Source organism: Anabrus simplex, chromosome 7, assembly GCF_040414725.1.
Source record: "Anabrus simplex isolate iqAnaSimp1 chromosome 7, ASM4041472v1, whole genome shotgun sequence".
Taxonomy (NCBI): Eukaryota; Metazoa; Arthropoda; class Insecta; order Orthoptera; family Tettigoniidae; genus Anabrus; species Anabrus simplex.
The window spans coordinates 72,325,603-72,344,324 of NC_090271.1; the positions used below are offsets into that span (position 1 = coordinate 72,325,603).

The window sequence follows — 18,722 nt, forward strand, 5'->3', positions numbered from 1 at the left end:
CACTGCCAAAACGACCGGTCTTGTTACGACCACATCGCTATTTGATGTGATCGATAACAGATATAGATTTTATCAATTGGGTTAGAGATCGCGGAAGTGAATACACATACTTCCGATACACAATGCGCACCGCTTTGTGTGCGTTCGTGTAGAGAATATACTGCACTATCAACCAACTGAAAAGAAAAATACAATAGTAAAGTTGTCAGAAGCATTTAAACGTTTATTGGAGAGCTTTTCCAATACTACTTCGCACTTATCGTACCAAGTGGGGTATATTTCGTGATTATTAGCGCAATTCGCTCAACAAATCAGATTTCACGATATTTCATGAGTACATTTTGCTAAAATACAGTACTTTAAGTACGGTACCTAGAAGGTCATATATAGTCAAGAAAGGAGATATGAAAAAATGAGTGCATATCGCTCTTACTAAAAAATATGGCCTACTGATTACTTAAACATACAATTCTTGATGGGCGCCAGCTACAAATAAATGTAGTAATAATAAAATGAGAATTTTTTCTTTCTTGTTGTTTAAAGGGGCCTAACATCGAGGTCATCAGCCCCTAATGGTACGAAATGAAATAACAAAAAGTTCAAATTCATCCACTGACCAAAATAAAATAAAAAATGTCAGGAAGAATGAATGGATAGATGGACATGAACCCAACAGAAAATAGTGCATCAGACTCAAAAAAAGATCATAAATAATAGTATTACTGACCAAGGGACCAACAGAATGGTACATGTCGCGAGTAAAGTAGTACCATGGTATTTGTCATGTTGGGGTACTAATCAAAAGTAGCAAAGACTCACGGTGTTCGACACAAGATAGTACTATTCACAAGTATTGCACTTCGTTCAGGGAACGCAGACCTATGGTGTTTCTTACACAATGATGCCACTCATAGCCAATGCAAACCGATAAGGTTCCTCACCTAGGTGTACTAACCACAAGAACTCGCACTATCGCGTGGTGTTCCTCACATTGTGGGTACTAATCACAGGCAACGCAGACCCACGGTGCCGCTCATATAGCGGAACAACTCACAGGCTACGCCCAGACCCACAGTGTTGCTCACATGGGTACGACACTCGGGTACTGGAAACCCCTAGGCCAGCCTCTTTACTGCTACTGATCACAAACCTATTTCGTACCTAATTTAGTGGTACTACTCGCATGTACAGGCAACCCATGGTGTTCCCCGCATGATGGTACAAATCAAAAGTAGTTTCATGCTTCTAATTCAATCATCCCTTGGTCGCCCCTTTTAGTCACCTCTCACGACAGGCAGGGGATACCATGGGTGTATTATTCTTCTGCGTCCCCACCCACAGGGGGTAAAGAGAGAGAAAAAAGAAGAAAGAAGTGATCCGTCACTTCGAAAAATGAAGTAACGGACAAAGAAAGGCAAGGGCCACGACGGGCGTGAAAATGAAAGACTCTCTAGGCCTCGAATGCTCTAATACCGTGGGGGTCGGAAAAGAACAAGAGTTGACCAAGGGAGATCGGACAGGATAGACGAAAGTGAGGAGCCTGGCACAAGTAAGTGGAAGCAATGCCAAGACTCAGCTAAGCGCCCCGTGGTCGCCAATCCACACTCCCAAGTTGAGAGCCCATTGGGCCCCTTTTAGTCGCCTCACGACAGGCAGGGCATACCACGGGTGTATTCTACATGTGGGTCCCCTACCCGCAGGGGGTAAAAAATGAAAATCTTAAATATCTCCAGGGTGTGAGGTAATAAGCTTACTTCGACAGCATAACACATAGGTTCTAGGAAAAGGACATTGATGTTTGGTTTCCCCATTAAAAAAAATTTGAGGTTATCTGATCTACTATTGAAATAAAACAATTGTATTTGATACTAAACAAAATATACTCTTTAAATTTATAATTGAAATGGCAAGACTTGTTGCGATAATATAGATAATATAAAGTTCTGAAAGTACAACTGAAAGAAACTGTAGGCATTAAATTTGTAATCCTTTTGGTCAGACATTTAAAAGTTGTACAAGAAATTTATCCCTCACTTAAATGTACCTTGAACACTTTGAGTGTTATTACAACATATTCCTTTGAATTGGTATTAGCTGTAGGTGTCTCAAACCTGATTTGGTGATGTATCCTTTTACATCACCAAATTAGTTTCACAAACGAGATATAGCATGGCTTGAAATTAAATTCACACTTCACAATCAACTTTACAAGTAGTGCACTAATAACTGTTAGTCTGCATTATGACGACTCAATATTCGGCTGTCACCGAACTGACATAAGAACCCGACCGAACCGATACACGAAACACACTCCGAACATATAATCCATTTGGTCACTGATGATTACGTATCCACGTCACTGCTCTATCTTCAACTGATAGACTGACCAACTGTGGCCTCACTCTCCATACAACTATCTCACTGTTCACCATCCGGCTCCTTCCAATTGACTAGCTGCTATAGGATACAGCCCTTTATATATACATTAGTTGTCACATGGTATAACACCCATGTCAGAGCTAAAAACAGCCATGTCACCACTCCCACTCAGCTACAAATGTTACATATTGTGTTGAAATAGCCTCAGGCAAATTAGGAACTCCCTAAATATTATCTCATTGCTAGAAGCATACAATGACAGAGTGATGACTCGACAGTTACTGTAGCAGTGTTACACCATATGTTGCAATGTTTTAAAGTTATTTCACAAAATATATCCATGTCTACTATTAAGCAGTAAGTCTCACTCTACATGATTTTAATGTTAGGTGCTCGAGGAACAATACCTGCATTTTTTGTCAACTTCTGCAATACCTTTGGGCTAAATAGAGATTTTATCTATAACATCGCCATTACCACACTCAAGAAGTCCGTCATGATCTTCAAGAACCATGCTTGCGGACCTCAAATAAATGTTTGACATGCCTCACTCGACTGCCTACATTTAACATCATACGAACACATTATCTATTGTATCCACATCCATTATTGTTGTGAAGGTACTCTTTGTCTTTGGGCAACCTGCAGCTGTTGCAGGAAGATTGTATAATAATAATTAAATACAATACAGCAAGCAGTAATTAATTAATACATAAGAAGATGCTACGATATGAATCAATGTTAATTTTTTGCCTGTGTTCAATGTATTAGTTGTTTTAAGATCTTTATATCTTGCCCTATTTTACTATTTGGCTGATGATGGCACTTGTAATGTGTCGAAACCGGTCCAAATAAACAAGTTGTGACTTCTTTTTAGTTCAACTTACAACGGAGTATTGAAAGGTGGATCCTTCTAATATTGTACATCTTCTTATTTCTCTATTCAATACGGAACGGTCATGAAGTTTTTAACTTTAAATAATTAATAATAGCAAAATCAGATTATAGAATTGAACCAAACAATAATAATAGTTACAATAATAGTAATAATACAGATAATAATATATAATAATATAATAATAATACAAATATAATAATAATTTTTAATTTTGTGTGGCTATGTCTAGCCAGATACAGCCCTTGTAAAGCAGACCCTCCAATGAGGGGGTGGGCAGCATCTGCCATGTGTAGGTAACTGCGTGTTGTTGTGGTGGGATAGTGCTATGCGTAGTGTGTGAGTTGCATGGATGTTGGGGACAGCACAAACACCCAGCCTCCAAGCCATTTGAATTAACCAATGAAGGTTAAAATCCCCAACCCGGCCAGGAATCGAACCTGGGACCCTCTGAACCGAAGGCCAGTACACTGACCATTCAGCCAACTAGTCGGACATATAATAATAATAATAATAATAATAATAATAATAATAATAATAATACAGAGAAATATTTGTAACGGGATTTGAACCATTACAGCATCTTGGTTATCACCTTCAGGAAGTAATTGTAATGATGTTGAAGTAGCAAACTCTTTAAATATTTCCAATCGTGAAAATGAGAGTTGCGCCCAAGTGTGGCAATGGGCTCAACAGTTTGACTGACACACCTTCTGGGAACTTACTCTTTGATATAAGGCTAGAGACAGGCATTTATACCACACTTGGGCCAACCATTCCGTAAATACGGGTCAGCAAGCGACTAGGGTGTTCATTTCTACCGAGGTCTATTTTGACATAGTATAACATAATTATAAAGGATACGCATTCTGGCATTGTAAGAACACAAATGAGTAGGCTAAGTACAGAAAGTGATGGTGACTGTAGGTGTACATTGTTATCAGACCCCACATTCAATATCCACATGACCAGTGCTTGCATTTACCAATATTTTGGTGACGAAGGAAATAATTTCTTACAATGTTATAGAGTATTCGTGCCATAATTAGGTACTCCAGTATATGACGGTGCAATGTACAATTGTGTTTAATTATACGCGACAACTTTAAGGCGATGTCCGAAACACAGTGAAAGGTATGAATGTAGGTTATCTTGAAGAGATGCCACACAACACACAAATTGGAACGTTTAGATATCTGCAGTACATTTTAAATTTGTGTAGCTTCAGTGTTACATACGAAATGTAAAATCACTTTACAGTGTATTTCAGATTCCTCTTTTCCTTCCATCTAATTGATCGTATACTAAATTTTAGATGCCTTTGATTACACCAGCATGTTTGTTAAAAATTTCAGACTCCTATGATCAATACAGCCCGTGCTGTACCACACTGAATACCATAACTTCAACTATGGACACCCGGTATTTTATTTCCAGTATTTCAACGTTACTGAATGCATTTGCTTGCCTATCTACAACATTCAGCAGCGTTTGGGCTAATCTGCATGAGGATTCCTGTCTTTATGTGTACTCTTAGTCTATATTTGGCAGCTCGTAGCTATGTTTCTTGCCCTAAACATATTTTGATATTGTCTATTCAACACACTATATAGATTCAAAATGTGCGCAAGAACAGTTGAGTACCCTTCCTTGTAAGCATGCCACCGCTAGCAACTGAGTATTCCTCTGTTTTGGTCCTGTGTGTAGTTCATTTTGAGTTATCAATAATGTCTGAGCCTGGTATACAACATGTTGGTTATCTCTGTTGCAGAGATGCCAACTTCTCCGGATTTTCCATAGTTTCTGCAGATTTCCCACATGGGTTAAACATGGGTTAAAACTTCACTTAGGCGTAACTCATTATACCATGTCCAAATATGAAGTTGTGTACCGTAACTTGTAAGAGGCAAATGTTTTCATTCCGAAAGCCAACAACCCTCCAATACAGCCCTAGTTAATATGTTTAGAAGAATCGTGCAATGCAAACTTAAGGACACAGTACCATTGGCTGAAATTTTGAAGGGAACAGAGTCACTCCAGGAATGCAATACAGCCAGTTGTATACCAACACTGTGACAATAAACAGTCCTGAGCAAATAAGCAGTGAAATAAGCAATGGTAATCCAATATAAGCAGTAACATTTCAAATGTATATACCTTAAGGCAAAAGATGATACAGTTCACACCGGCTGCCTTGAAGAAATTGCCCGTTCTCATCTTAATAGGAAATAATATTCTTGACCCATTTATGCCCAAATTATTTTTTTCTTCCGATATTGATAACTTGTATATATAAACATTTAATACGACCCATTATTCATGTACAAATGAACAAAACCATATTACGTGTTTAGAACCTACATAAACACATGGGTCGTTAACGACCCGCTAAACACTTGCTTGGGAAACAGGGAGAGAGGATATTCTGAACATCAGCCTTAGCAACAATTTATTTCTACAGACTTACAGTTCACTTACTTTTAGAAATTAGTATTATAATGGCACAAAAAGCAATAATTGTCATTGTTCTGTTTAATTATAATAATATTTAGCACCCTAAACACGTAACTTCAGATCCCATAACTGACAGTGGAACTGAGACTCACTCATGGTAATTTACAAAACACCTGTCGTGAAGGGGAACATTACGCCTTGCATAGGCCTTCACTGTTTTATTGCAACAAATCTTGCATCGGCGCCTAGGTTGTTGACATATCAGCCCTTGACGGTCCTTCCTCTGGTGTTCCTTGATAATGTCAAGCGATGTAAGTCTACCTCTTCCCTTTGGAGCTGTCCCATATTTGTAGAAAATTGCTTTGGTTGCTTCCCGACAGAAAGTTAGGGCATCAAGAGATGTACCATAGTTTCTGTTAAGAATCCAGGCATTGTTCATGCATAAATCGAGCAACCAATTCAAAATAGTAATGTACCATTTTCTGCCACAAATTGAAATTCGTAAATCTGACACGTTATGGTTCATGAGATGAACTCCACCCTTGGTTTGGTTGTACTTACGGAAAACATGTGGCTGTTTGACTTTCATTTTACCCCGTTGGCTGACTGAGTATCTTGTGACCTCTTGAATGGGAGATACACCAAACTGATTTGACATAATTAACATTCTGTTGCTCCTGAGAGTTCCTGTAGCATGATGGCCTTTTTCAGAGATTCTACATAGAAGCTTAGCTGACGCGAAAAAGTTGTCGAAATAGAAAGATAAAGCCGTCCCAGGAAATACTTCAGAAAGAATATCCACAAATGTCATCACTACTGCTTCACCTAATCCCACTCCTTTCTCTCTCCTTTCTCCTCCTTTATATCCTTGGTAAATGTCAGCCTGGAGACAGTAGCCTGTCCACTGAGCGACTACCCAGCATTTGAAGCCAAGACGAATTGGTTTGCCACGGATGAATTGCTTACACCCATGGCACCCAAAATACGGGATCATAGACTCATCAATAGATATTTTGTCTTCATTGGAAGCATTTATAAGAAATGACTTGTTTAGATAATTATAAACTTTCTCAATTTACTCATTTTGTCACCTCCCAGGAGATGAAAATTGTCACAACCATGAAGAAATCGGAATATTTCCTCAAACCTATTCCTACACACGCTGTTCTGAACAAGTTCGTTTCTAACATCATCCGAGTTCTCCCAAAACATCCTTCTTCGTGGTAGGGGTACATTTCCACTCAGAAAAAGTATGCTGAGGAAAGAGTACATCTCTTCCAATGATAATTGAAACTGTGGATTATTAGTGTAAGAAGCATAACCAACGGTATATTTCAATATTTGAAGAACTGTATCTGCTTCAAGAAATGCATCCAAAAAATCTATAAGGTGTGATTGGATCGTAAAGTTTCTTTTACCTGGATAACGAACTTTGGACGAAGAAGAGGGTGGGAATTTCATATCACCTATTTCCCAATAGAAAGAGTACGATTAAGCTGTCCCACTTGTACAATTTGTGTCCAAGTCTCTACCTTCAACATGTTCAACCTGTGGTTCAGGTTCATCACTGAATTCGGGAGGAAGTCCTGAATTGAAGTCACTCTTCATTGGTACCTGCATCTAACTCTGCTGGAGCTTGAAGCTGAGCACGATTTAGTCTGTCGGGATCTGAACAATCTTCAATACCAGAGTCAGCATCTGTTTTTTGTCTTCCATCTTCAGGCAGCCCAATAAAGATATCAACACCTGAGTCGAGGATATCTGAAGGATCGGCCGCTTCGAGCTCATCCAGAATTTCTGCAACTATTAGTTGCTGTGCTCTGCAGTAAATTACAGAGCAATTAGGAATACTAAGACTAATTATGTATGATTTAAACTAAATATATGGTAATTTTCGAGCGAATTCAAAAGTCTGTGATAGTTGTCGGGTAACTGCCCAGCGGGTGGTAAGTGACCCTCACTAGGTTCTATTGAAAATACCGGAAATTCTAAGCAAGTTATGGGGATATCCAATTATGTACATATATTATTGAAGTTTTAAATGCCGGTAGTAAATATTGCAATGAATGGCATGCCAATGACAGTTGTCAATTCTACTCACATTCTTCTCCTGCGTGCAGTGGGCTGACAATCCATATTTCTTCCATTGACTCCAGATCAAGAATAACGCCAACAATGAATCAAATTTCCGCCTAAATGTATGACGAAATATATAATGGTTAACTTAATTGATCTTATAAGTGTCAACAATATGATAGCTTAAAGAAGGATAATATAATTTGATGGGTCGAAAACAACCCACCTGGGCATAAATAGGTTAAAAAGATATGCTGCTGTAGGTAGCTCTATCATGGATGAGGAGTCTAATATAAATACTGTTTTGAAATTTTCCCTATGAATATGAAAAACATAAGTTTCATACGGTACATCATGTAGGAAACTCGCTATTAAAAGATTGTTAACTACGATTAAAAGATAGTTGGTGAAAACAATTACAAGTTGGAGACATTTGTTTACAACCTGTGACCATGAGTGTAACATTTTTACAGAATGCATTCCCTGCGTATGTGTTCAGTTATTGTAGAGATGGTCGATAAATCACACCCTACTACTTTGTCACCGATATATCAGATACGCTGTGACTGAAGTATCTGTGACAAAATATCGTTTACGTCATCTACCTGATTCACGCTCACAGGTCTATGATATTTGCTGTAGCTGTGTGAAGCCAGTGCTACCTAGGTTATAACCACCAACTAGTTGAGTAGAGCGAACTTCTGTTTCACGAGTTTACCCGAGAGATAGCGCGATTGTATTTTTAAACACAGATAACAAGGCAGCGTTTTAAAATGAGAATAGGGTATGTATGTTCGATTTCTTCTACCTAAGCACCTTAATTACTGAAACCTATGGTTCATGAATATATTTATAGAATAGAAACTCTCTGTTAAATAACTTTTCATTAATGTTCAATTTATTTCGCATTGAGTTTTTAAAAAAATTGTGACAGCCGGGAAAATCTCCCAGTTGCCTCACAGATCAAGGGAGTCACCATTTCCATTCCTGTTTTTATGTGGTTGGTCTCTCAGTAAATCAGTTCTGTTTTACTCACAAGTGCGTCGTGTAGTGAATAATTTTAATTAATTCTTTATAATAGATACATATAATAACACACAGATAGATAGATAGATATAGATAGGTAGATAGATAGATAGATTAATAATAATAAATAGATTAATAGACAAATATGTTTAGTAAGAGACAACATAATAGTCCTGTGTGGAGTTTTTTCATGGCTATTGACAATGAATATGCCAGGTGTGATATATGCAGCCAGAAACTGTCTTACCGAACATCTGTTACCAATTTAACAAAACACATGCAGAGAAAACATCCAACTATATCTTATCCGTATAGAACAACAGAAGTCAACAGGTCCAGTACCAGTACTGTAAGACAGGATGAGGTAATTATATTCATTATGTTACATTAAATTCAATGAAGCCAATTACATACCAATAATGCCATGATATGGGTACCATATCTATTTTTCATTATTTTTATTCAGCCACTGTCATTGAGCCGAGCAGTCGCTACACACACTTCATCAACCAGCACAGCTTCAGCAGTACCTACTCCGTCAACCAGCACAGCTTCGACAGAAGTGCAAGAAGTCTGTCAGGTTCAGCCGCGGTTATCTCAAAGTTCAATTGCAACATACATACCGAGAAAAGTGACCTCGTCTAAAAAAGAAAAAGGAACTGGAACTGGATGAACTACTTGCTCAAATGGTACTACATGACCTTCAACCTTTTCAAATAGTTGAAAACAAGGGTTTTAAGGCATTTGTCACAGCACTTAATCCAGGATATGTACTACCAAATCGACGGACGATTTCAAAAACTTTGATACCTGCGTTACATGAACAGTGTCTGAATAAGGTAAAAAATATGATGGAATTTAACATAAGAAATTTCATTTTTTGTCCGTATTGATCTGAGAATTACAATGAATAAACTTTTAATGTCCACTTATTCAATACAATAATAATGTTGTTTATAGCTGTAATTACAACATTCTAATTATATTCAATACTAGTTTCAACACTTTTTGCATCATTCTCGGTTGTACAAAGAAATCGGAAAATAGGCAAATTATATAAAACTCATGATAGATATTGAATTGTGCGTGATATAAAAACCCTGTGAAATCTACATTAAAACAATGTGACATAATACAACCTTATTGAACAAGTTAAAGACTTGCTAGTCAAACATATACTGAATGCTGAATAATAGTTCTCAAGTTGATTCATGTCCCTGTGGACATACAGTAGTAAGCCCAATAAATTTGGTGAGCGATTCACAATAATAAAATATCTTGTGTTTTAAAACATATTTACACCTGAATTCAACTGTGGTTCATAAACTGTGGAGTCATCTTAAAATAATCATGAATACTGCTGAATAAAATTTGGGTATGGAGGAATTCTTCTATAACTAAGGCATGTGCGGTGCAAACATATAAATAACTCCTTAAGATGTAAACAGGAACTATGTTTCTCAGTTCAAAAGTGGAACCTGTGAAAAATAAAAAAACACCAATAACAATTTGAAGCGGAAAGTTTTAAGACTCTACTCATTAATATAATAATAATATAATATAATCATTTTGAGCTGAAATCTGTCCTCTTAGAATGTTGTGTTTTAGAAAGAAGCCATACAAGTAAGAATTTATCACAGGAATTAATAATAATAATAATAATAATGCCATTTGTTTTACGTCCCACTAACTACTCTTTTACAGTTTTCGGAGACGCCGAGGTGCCGGAATTTAGTCCTGCAGGAGTTCTTTTACGTGTCAGTAAATCTACCGACACGAGGCTGACGTATTTGAGCACCTTCAAATACCACCGGACTGAGCCAGGATCGAACCCACCAAGTTGGGGTCAGAAGGCCAGCGCCTTAACCGTCTGAGCCACTCAGCCCGACAATCACAGGAATTATAAACGATTATGAAGGAATACAAATTGGAAAATAAAGTCGTGCTTGCAGTGTCAGACAATGCAGCCAACATCAAAAGAGGTATTACAGACCTTCTTCACTTCAAGCATTTCGGCTGTTTTGCTCACCATCTGAATATTATTTTGACAAAGGCTATCCACCTAATCGATGAGCTCCTGAACAAAATAAAAATAATAGTGAAATTTTTTAAAAGGAGTTTTGAAGCAAGTGAAAAATTACTGAATTTCCAGAGAAACAGTGGAATCGCTCAAGTAAAAAAGTTAATTGTTGATGTACCAATAAGATGGAATTCCACACTCTACATGTTAGAACAGTTTTGTGAGTTAGAAGATGCCATCAAAAGCACCACAGCCCTCATTGACAAAGATCTACCTGTTCTGAACACCCATGAGTGGAAAGTTATCCATGAAATGTGTAAAATATTAAAGCCCCTTGAAATTTTGACAAAAGCAGCTAGTGGTGAAAAGTACATATCTGGATCACTTGTCATAGTTTCGGCTAATGGGCTACAGTCAGTTTATGAAAAATTTAGTACTGAAAGTTTTACTGACTTGTCAGAAAATATCATACAAACATTGAGCTCTGGGCTCAAGGAGAGATTTGGCCATGTTGAAGAGACCAACACTCTTTGTTTATGTACCTTTCTTGATCCAAGATTTAAAAACTTTGCTTTCCAAAATCACCAAGCACTGGAAAACTGTAAAAGGAAGCTACAAAATTTGATAGCTTTGAGAATTAGGTCTCTGGAAGGTGATAAACCCCAAACTCCCACTGTTGAAAACAGAGATGAATTTTCTCCATGGTCACTATTAGACAAATGCCTTTCTCAAGTACTTCCACAAGGGACTCCTACATCCAGGTCAATTATTGAAGTCCAGAGTTACTTAGAATGGTATATTCTAAGTAGAACTGAAGATGCATTGAAATGGTGGTATGAACACAAAGTTCAGTTTACCTTCTTGAGTGAAATAGCTCAAGAAATTTTGTGTGTTTCAACTACTTCGGTACTCTGTGAACGAGTCTTCTCCAAGGGGAGCTTAGTCTTCAATGACAGGAGAACGAGACTGCGTGGAAAAAAAAGGACAACAAATCTTGTTCCTCAGTTCCAACATTGGAGTCTAGAAAAGGAGTCTTTCATTGTCTTGTGTAAATCTACATACTGCAACTTCCAAACCTAGCAACATCCTACATTTGCAGTTCTATATATTTTAATGTATTTTTTACCTGCTACTATGTGATAATCAATGTTTATATTCTGAGCGTATTCGTTTCATATTTATTATATTATTCTATATAATCATGTTTGCTTGTATATTCATTCCCCTATGCCTCAGTATTTATTGTTAAAAAGAAGACATTTGTACAATGTACGTAAGCTTGTAAATAATGTTTTCACTAGTCTCTGATACAAAACTTGGTTATGGACACTTGTCTTTCCTCGCACGTCATGATGACCACAATGTTTGTTGCCCAGTTCATTTGGGTTGTGGTCTTGTTGCAGCAGCACCTTTGCTGTTGTACTACTGGTTTTGTGAAGCTAGGTATTGTTTTGCAAGATTAGTAAAACAACTATTTCAGTGACTGCTTTTGTCATCTTGAAGAAAGTGCCATGAAGAAGAGTAATGAAATATACTAATGTTCTTCCTATGTTTTGTGTACATTTGTAAATATGGACATGTACTGTTGATATGTTTTTTTTTATTATGAATACAACTTCTCATAGTATGTGTGTTATTTTTCTCAAAGAACTACTTAAGTGATTTTGATTGCTATTTGTTTCTTATACTTGAAATTCAGTTCATAAAGATTGTGTAATGCTATTTTCTGATTTTACAAGGGTAAAGTAGCAACTTCCACGTGCAACTTTAGTTTTATGCATTTATGCACCATGTCATCTTTTTATCAATATCAATACTGATCTGCATTTAGGGCAGTCGCCCAGGTGGCAGATTCCCTATCTGTTGTTTTCCTAGCCTTTTCCTAAATGATTTCAAAGAAATTGGAAATTTATTGAACGTCTCCCTTGGTAAGTTATTCCAATCCCTAACTCCCCTTCCTATAAATGAATATTTGCCCCAATTTGTCCTCTTGAATTCCAACTTTATCTTCATATTGTGATCTTTCCTACTTTTATAAACGCCACTCAAACTTATTCGTCTACTAATGTCATTCCACGCCATCTCTCCGCTGACAACTCAGAACATACCACTTAGTCGAGCAGCTCTTCTTCTTTCTCTCAATTCCTCCCAACCCAAACTTTGCAACATTTTTGTAACGCTACTCTTTTGTCGGAAATCACCCAGAACAAATTGAGCTGCTTTTCTTTGGATTTTTTCCAGTTCTTGAATCACGTAATTCTGGTGAGGGTCCCAGACACTGGAACCATACTCTAGTTGAGATCTTACCAGAGACTTATATGCCCTCTTCTTTACATCCTTACTACAACCCCTAAACACCCTCATAACCATGTGCAGAGATCTGTACCCTTTATTTACAATCCCTTTTATGTGATTACCCCAATGAAGATCTTTCCTTATATTAACACATATATACTTACAATGATCCCCAAAAGGAACTTTCACCCCATCAACGCAGTAATTAAAACTGAGAGGACTTTTCCTATTTGTGAAACTCACAACCTGACTTTTAACCCTGTTTATCAACATACCATTTCCTGCTGTCCATCTCACTACATTTTCGAGGTCACGCTGCAGTTGCTCACAATCTCGTAACTTATTTATTACTCTATAGAGAATAACATCATCCGCAAAAAGCCTTACCTCCGATTCCACTCCTTCACTCATATCATTTATATATATAAGAAAACAAAGGTCCGATAATACTGCCTTGAGGAATTCCCCTCTTAATTATTACAGGGTCAGATAAAGCTTCTACATTATAAAGCACATTTATTTCCATTCAAATAAACCCTTTTTTGCAGAACTAAATGCATGAAAGAGTAAAATTGGCTGAAAAATTTCTTCCAGGTTGTAATTACCAGTACTTGCTAAAATTGTACAGTGTTATAACTTAATAGGTACTGATACACATTTTTAATTTTTTTTTTTTTACTATGCATAAATGTATATGGCGCCATTGTCCTGTCCCAAGTCCGGATTGAGAAAGGAGGAGGGTTTGCTGGTCTGGCACCCAGCTGTAAAATTGCCAACACAGAGTGTTGGGCGGCGGGAAATAACCTGACTCCCTAAGGGGGCCAATTGCTTCGGGCGAATGAGCCCCTTTGGGTGGGGTGAGGTCCCCACAGTGGAGGAAATGCCACTGGAATCCATTATGCAGCGTCTGTTCTCCAGGTTAGGGGCGGCTGCACAAGGCGTCTGTACTCCAGAGGAGCGGCCTCATTATCACCTCACTGGATCACATCCAGAGTTGTAATTCGGGACCTAGTCCCACACAGGTGACACCTTGACAGTCAGCCATGGAAGGTCTTTTACAGAATACTCCACCGGCTGAACCAAGAGTTCAGAGAAGGCAGCATTCGGATACGGTGGGCTGCCACCTGAAAGATACCGTGAAGTCGGAGGCACGGAAATACCCCAGTACTACATATAAAGTTAAAAACTTCATGATTGTTCCGTATTGAATAGAGAAATAAGAAGATGTACAATATTATAGGGAAGGATCCACCTTTCAATACTCCGTAGTAAAAAGTAGTTACAACCTGTTTATTGGGACCGGTTTCAACACATTTCAAGTGTCATCATCAGCCAATTAGCGAAGATCTTAAAACTACTAATATATTGGACACAGGCAAAATATTAACATTGTATCATATCGTAGCAATTCAGTTAATGTTCAAAACACAATAATCACAGTCAAGAGAGTAAACAGAACATCACTATCTTGCGCCGAAAACAAATATATTTGAAGTTCATAAGCAGATCAAGTATGCACTTATGTAAAGTCGTTGCTAGGCAGGCCTTGTAGGCATTTGTTTCTCCGGCCGAAGAGTAAAAGGTGACGTGAATGAAGTCTTAGGAAGACAGTGTAGGATTTAATTTCATCAAAATCAAAGTGGATATATAGGTTTTAAAATAATTTAAAACGTTAAAAAAGAATAAAGCCAAATAAAAATATATTAAAAAATGGGAAGAAATAATGAAAGAAATACGAGGTTCAACTCTAAACAACTTGCCGTAGTAATTGATAAAGAAATGATAAATAGAGAAAGGGGGTGGGGAACGTTTATTAGAGGGTGGTGATGGTGGTTATTGTTATTAGAGGAAATACAATTGGGCAACAATCCTTTATATAACACTAATTCGAGGAAAAAAGAGGAAGAGAACCGACACTTCGAAAAATGAAGATATCGGTTAAAGGAAGACAAGGGCCACGAAGGGCGTGAAAATGAAAGACTCCCTAGCCCTCGCAAACCTAATAGCATTGGGGTCGGAAAAGAACAAGAGTTGACCAAGGGAGGTCGGACAGGATAGATGAAAGTGAGGAGCCTGGCACAAGTAAGTGGAAGCAATGCCAGGACTCAGCTAAGGGCCCCGTGGTCGCCAACCCACGCTCCGAAGTTCAGAGCTCCTGGGGGATGGAGGGTGGGAAGGAAAGAAAAATGGAAGGGATCCGATACTTTGAAAAATGAAGATATCAGCCAAAGGAAGACAAGGGCCACGAAGGGCATGAAAATGAAAGACTCCCTAGCCCTCGGAAACCTAATAGCGTCGGGGTCGGAAAGGAACAAGAGTTGACCTCGGGAGGTCGGACATGATAGACGAAAGTGAGGAGCCTGACACAAGTAAGTGGAAGCAATGCCAGGACTCAGCTAAGGGCCCCGTGGTCGCCAACCCACGCTCCGAAGTTCAGAGCCCCTGGGGGATGGAGGGTGGGAAGAAAAGAAAAATGGAAGGGATCCGATACTTCGAAAAATGAAGATATCAGCCAAAGGAAGACACGGGCCACGAAGGGCGTGAAAATGAAAGACTCCCTAGCCCTCGGAAACCTAAAAGCGTCGGGGTCGGAAAGGAACAAGAGTTGACCAAGGGAGGTCGGACAGGATAGATGAAAGTGAGGTGCCTGGCACAAGTAAGTGGAAGCAATGCCAGGACTCGGCTAAGGGCCTCGTGGTCGCCAACCCACGCTCCGAAGTTCAGAGCCCCTTGGGTGGGGAGGGGGGGGAAATAAGGAGGATCAAGGGGGGTGTTGCGGAAGGGGGAAGTGGCATGAGAGGGTATTGTGTAAATTGTGAAAGATTGATTCCTTATTTGTTGACTTCAGGTTATTTAAAAAGGAGATGAGAAAATCGAAAAGGGCATTGGGTTTCTCAGAAATATCATTCAGATTAAGATTTGGATTGAAAAACTGGTCAAGGTGTATAAAACAGTTTTCGGTGATGTCTAGGAGAGGGCCTTTATTTAGAGTGCTGAGAATTTCAATATCCTGGTTTATTGTAGTGAAAGGATGTTTTGTGTCATGTATGTATTGTCCCACTGCCGAAAATTTGTTGTGCTTTATTGCATTAACGTGTTCAAAGTACCTAATTTTGAAGTTGCGACCAGTTTGACCTATGTAAGAAGAATTACAGTTGTGGCACTTAAAACGGTATACACCTGATTTAGAAAAGACACTTGTTCTATTTAAGGAGTAGGAGTTATGTAATAATTCAAGGTTTCTATTATTAGTTCGAAAAGAAGTCATGGTATTGTGTTTTTTTGAAGACATTAGCTATACTATAGGTGTTTGTATTGAATGTGAATGTGGTGTAAGCAGCTGGTTTGGGAATATCTTTTAAGAGTTTTGTGTTAGGGCGGTGTCTAAATTTGTTAATGATTTGTTCAATAAAATAAGAATTATAACCGTTAAATTTGGCAATAGAGCGGATGATGTTTAGTTCTTTATTTAAGTTTTCCTTTGATAGCGGAATTTTGAAGGCGCGATTAACCATACTGTTGTATGAAGCACGTTTATGTGACTGTGGGTGAAAAGAGTCTTGTTTTATGGTATTAGCTGTATGTGGGTGTTTTCTATAAATCATATATGATAATGAGGAAGGTAATCTGTTTATTGTTATGTCTAGAAAATTAATTGATTTGTTTGATTCTGTTTCAAGAGTGAATTTAATATGTGGATCAATTTTATTGAGGCTATTAAGAGTAGAAGCTGCATTGAAAACTCTATCATCCAGTATAACAAATGTGTCATCCACATATCTAGCCCAAAATAATACATGTTTAAAGTCGTCATTGTTATCAATGAAACTGTGTTCTAAAAAGTCTAGGTATATTTCTGCAAGGATCCCCGAGGCTGGAGAACCCATAGCCAAACCATCTTGTTGATAAATTATATTGTCGAAGATGAAGAAGTTGTTAGTAACTACTAATTTTAAGAGAGTCATAAAATCATTAATTTCAAGTTTGCTTAAGCAACTATATGTATTTAAGTTATTTTCAATAATAGGAAATAATTTTTTGATATTAATACTGGGATACATATTGACAATATCGAAAGAGTGTAGAGAATGGTGTGGTTGGATTTTAAAGTTATTTAATTTCTCAACTAGTTCTATGGTGTTTTTTACAGGCTTATTCGATAAAAATTTGTAATTATTCTTAAGAAATTTATGAATGAATTGTGCTAATTTGTAAACTGGGCTGGGTCTGTAATTAATAATTGGTCGAATAGGGACGTCAGTCTTATGAATTTTAGGGAGAGATTTAGCGGTTGGTAGGCCTGGATTCATGCTTAATAATTTTGTTTTTTCATGTTCAGTAAATAAGAAAGAAGAGTTCTTAAGGGTTTGTTTTAGGAGACGTTGAATTTGTTGGGTAGGATCTTTCTTTGTTATAGAAAAGGAATTATTACTGAAGAAATTTTTGGTTTTCTCGATATAATCAACTTTATCCATTATTACTGTAGTGTTACCTTTGTCAGCTTTTGTGATAATGAGGTTCTGGTCTTTAATTTTCTTTTTAAGGTTAAGAATGTGTTTACGTTCAACGAAGGGAACAGTGTTGCTATTATCATTAGATGTGTAAATCTTATTAAGTTTTCTTTTTACATCAAGTCTAATTTCGTCCTGTAGTTCTAAAGGCATTTTTTTGATAGCTAATTCAGATTCAGTGATTGTATTAAAAACACTGTTATTTTTATTTAAGTTAGGCCAGTTATGTTTAGGGCCTTTTGATAGGATTAAGTTATCATTATCATCTAGGATTGTTTTGGATAAGTTTATAACAGGGGGGTGAAACTTACTAATTATATTGTCATGATTTTTTGGTTCATTAGGTAATTTAGTAAAAGGTTTCCTTGTCGTAGAGATATTTTTGAGATCATTAAGTTTTCTGTCTAGAGTTGATTGCTTTTTGGAAAGTGTGAAGAATAATTTATCGTCTATATGGGATTGAAATAAGTCCCATTGAGCACTTGATAGTAGGCGAGTTGCTTCGAGGTGAGATTCGTAAAGACGAATGTTTAGGAAAGATTTCTTCCTATAAAGGAATTTAATTTCATTGGTTAACCAAATCTTGTTAACTTTCTTTTATGTTCTTGAACAATCATAAGAATTGCGATGTCTAAAACTGGTAGGTTTTAGAAAATTGGGGGTTAAATTTTGCGCGATACACTGTTTGAGAAGGTGGATCCTTCCCTATAATATTGTACATCTTCTTATTTCTCTATTCAATACGGAACAATCATGAAGTTTTTAACTTTAAATGATAACGCTTACCAAGCAAAATCTAAAGCCTATAACTACTTAGGCCTTAAAATCAAGATTGCTAAGCTAGGCAAAGATATTAATTTTCTCAAACAGTGTATCGCGCAAAATTTAACCCCCAATTTTCTAAAACCTACCAGTTTTAGACATCGCAATTCTTATGATTGTTCAAGAACACAAAAGAAAGTTAACAAGATTTGGTTAACCAATGAAATTAAATTCCTTTGTAGGAAGAAAACTTTCCTAAACATTCGTCTTTACGAATCTCACCTCGAAGCAACTCGCCTACTAT

The 18,722-nt window shown here is 37.4% G+C and overlaps 1 protein-coding gene across 5 annotated transcripts in view; it reads left to right on the forward strand.

Annotated features, from left to right (window-relative positions):
- LOC136877259 (uncharacterized) overlaps positions 1-18,722 on the forward strand; it is a 137,948-nt gene that overhangs the window by 13,277 nt on the left and 105,949 nt on the right. The gene's annotated exons all lie outside the window — the stretch shown is intronic.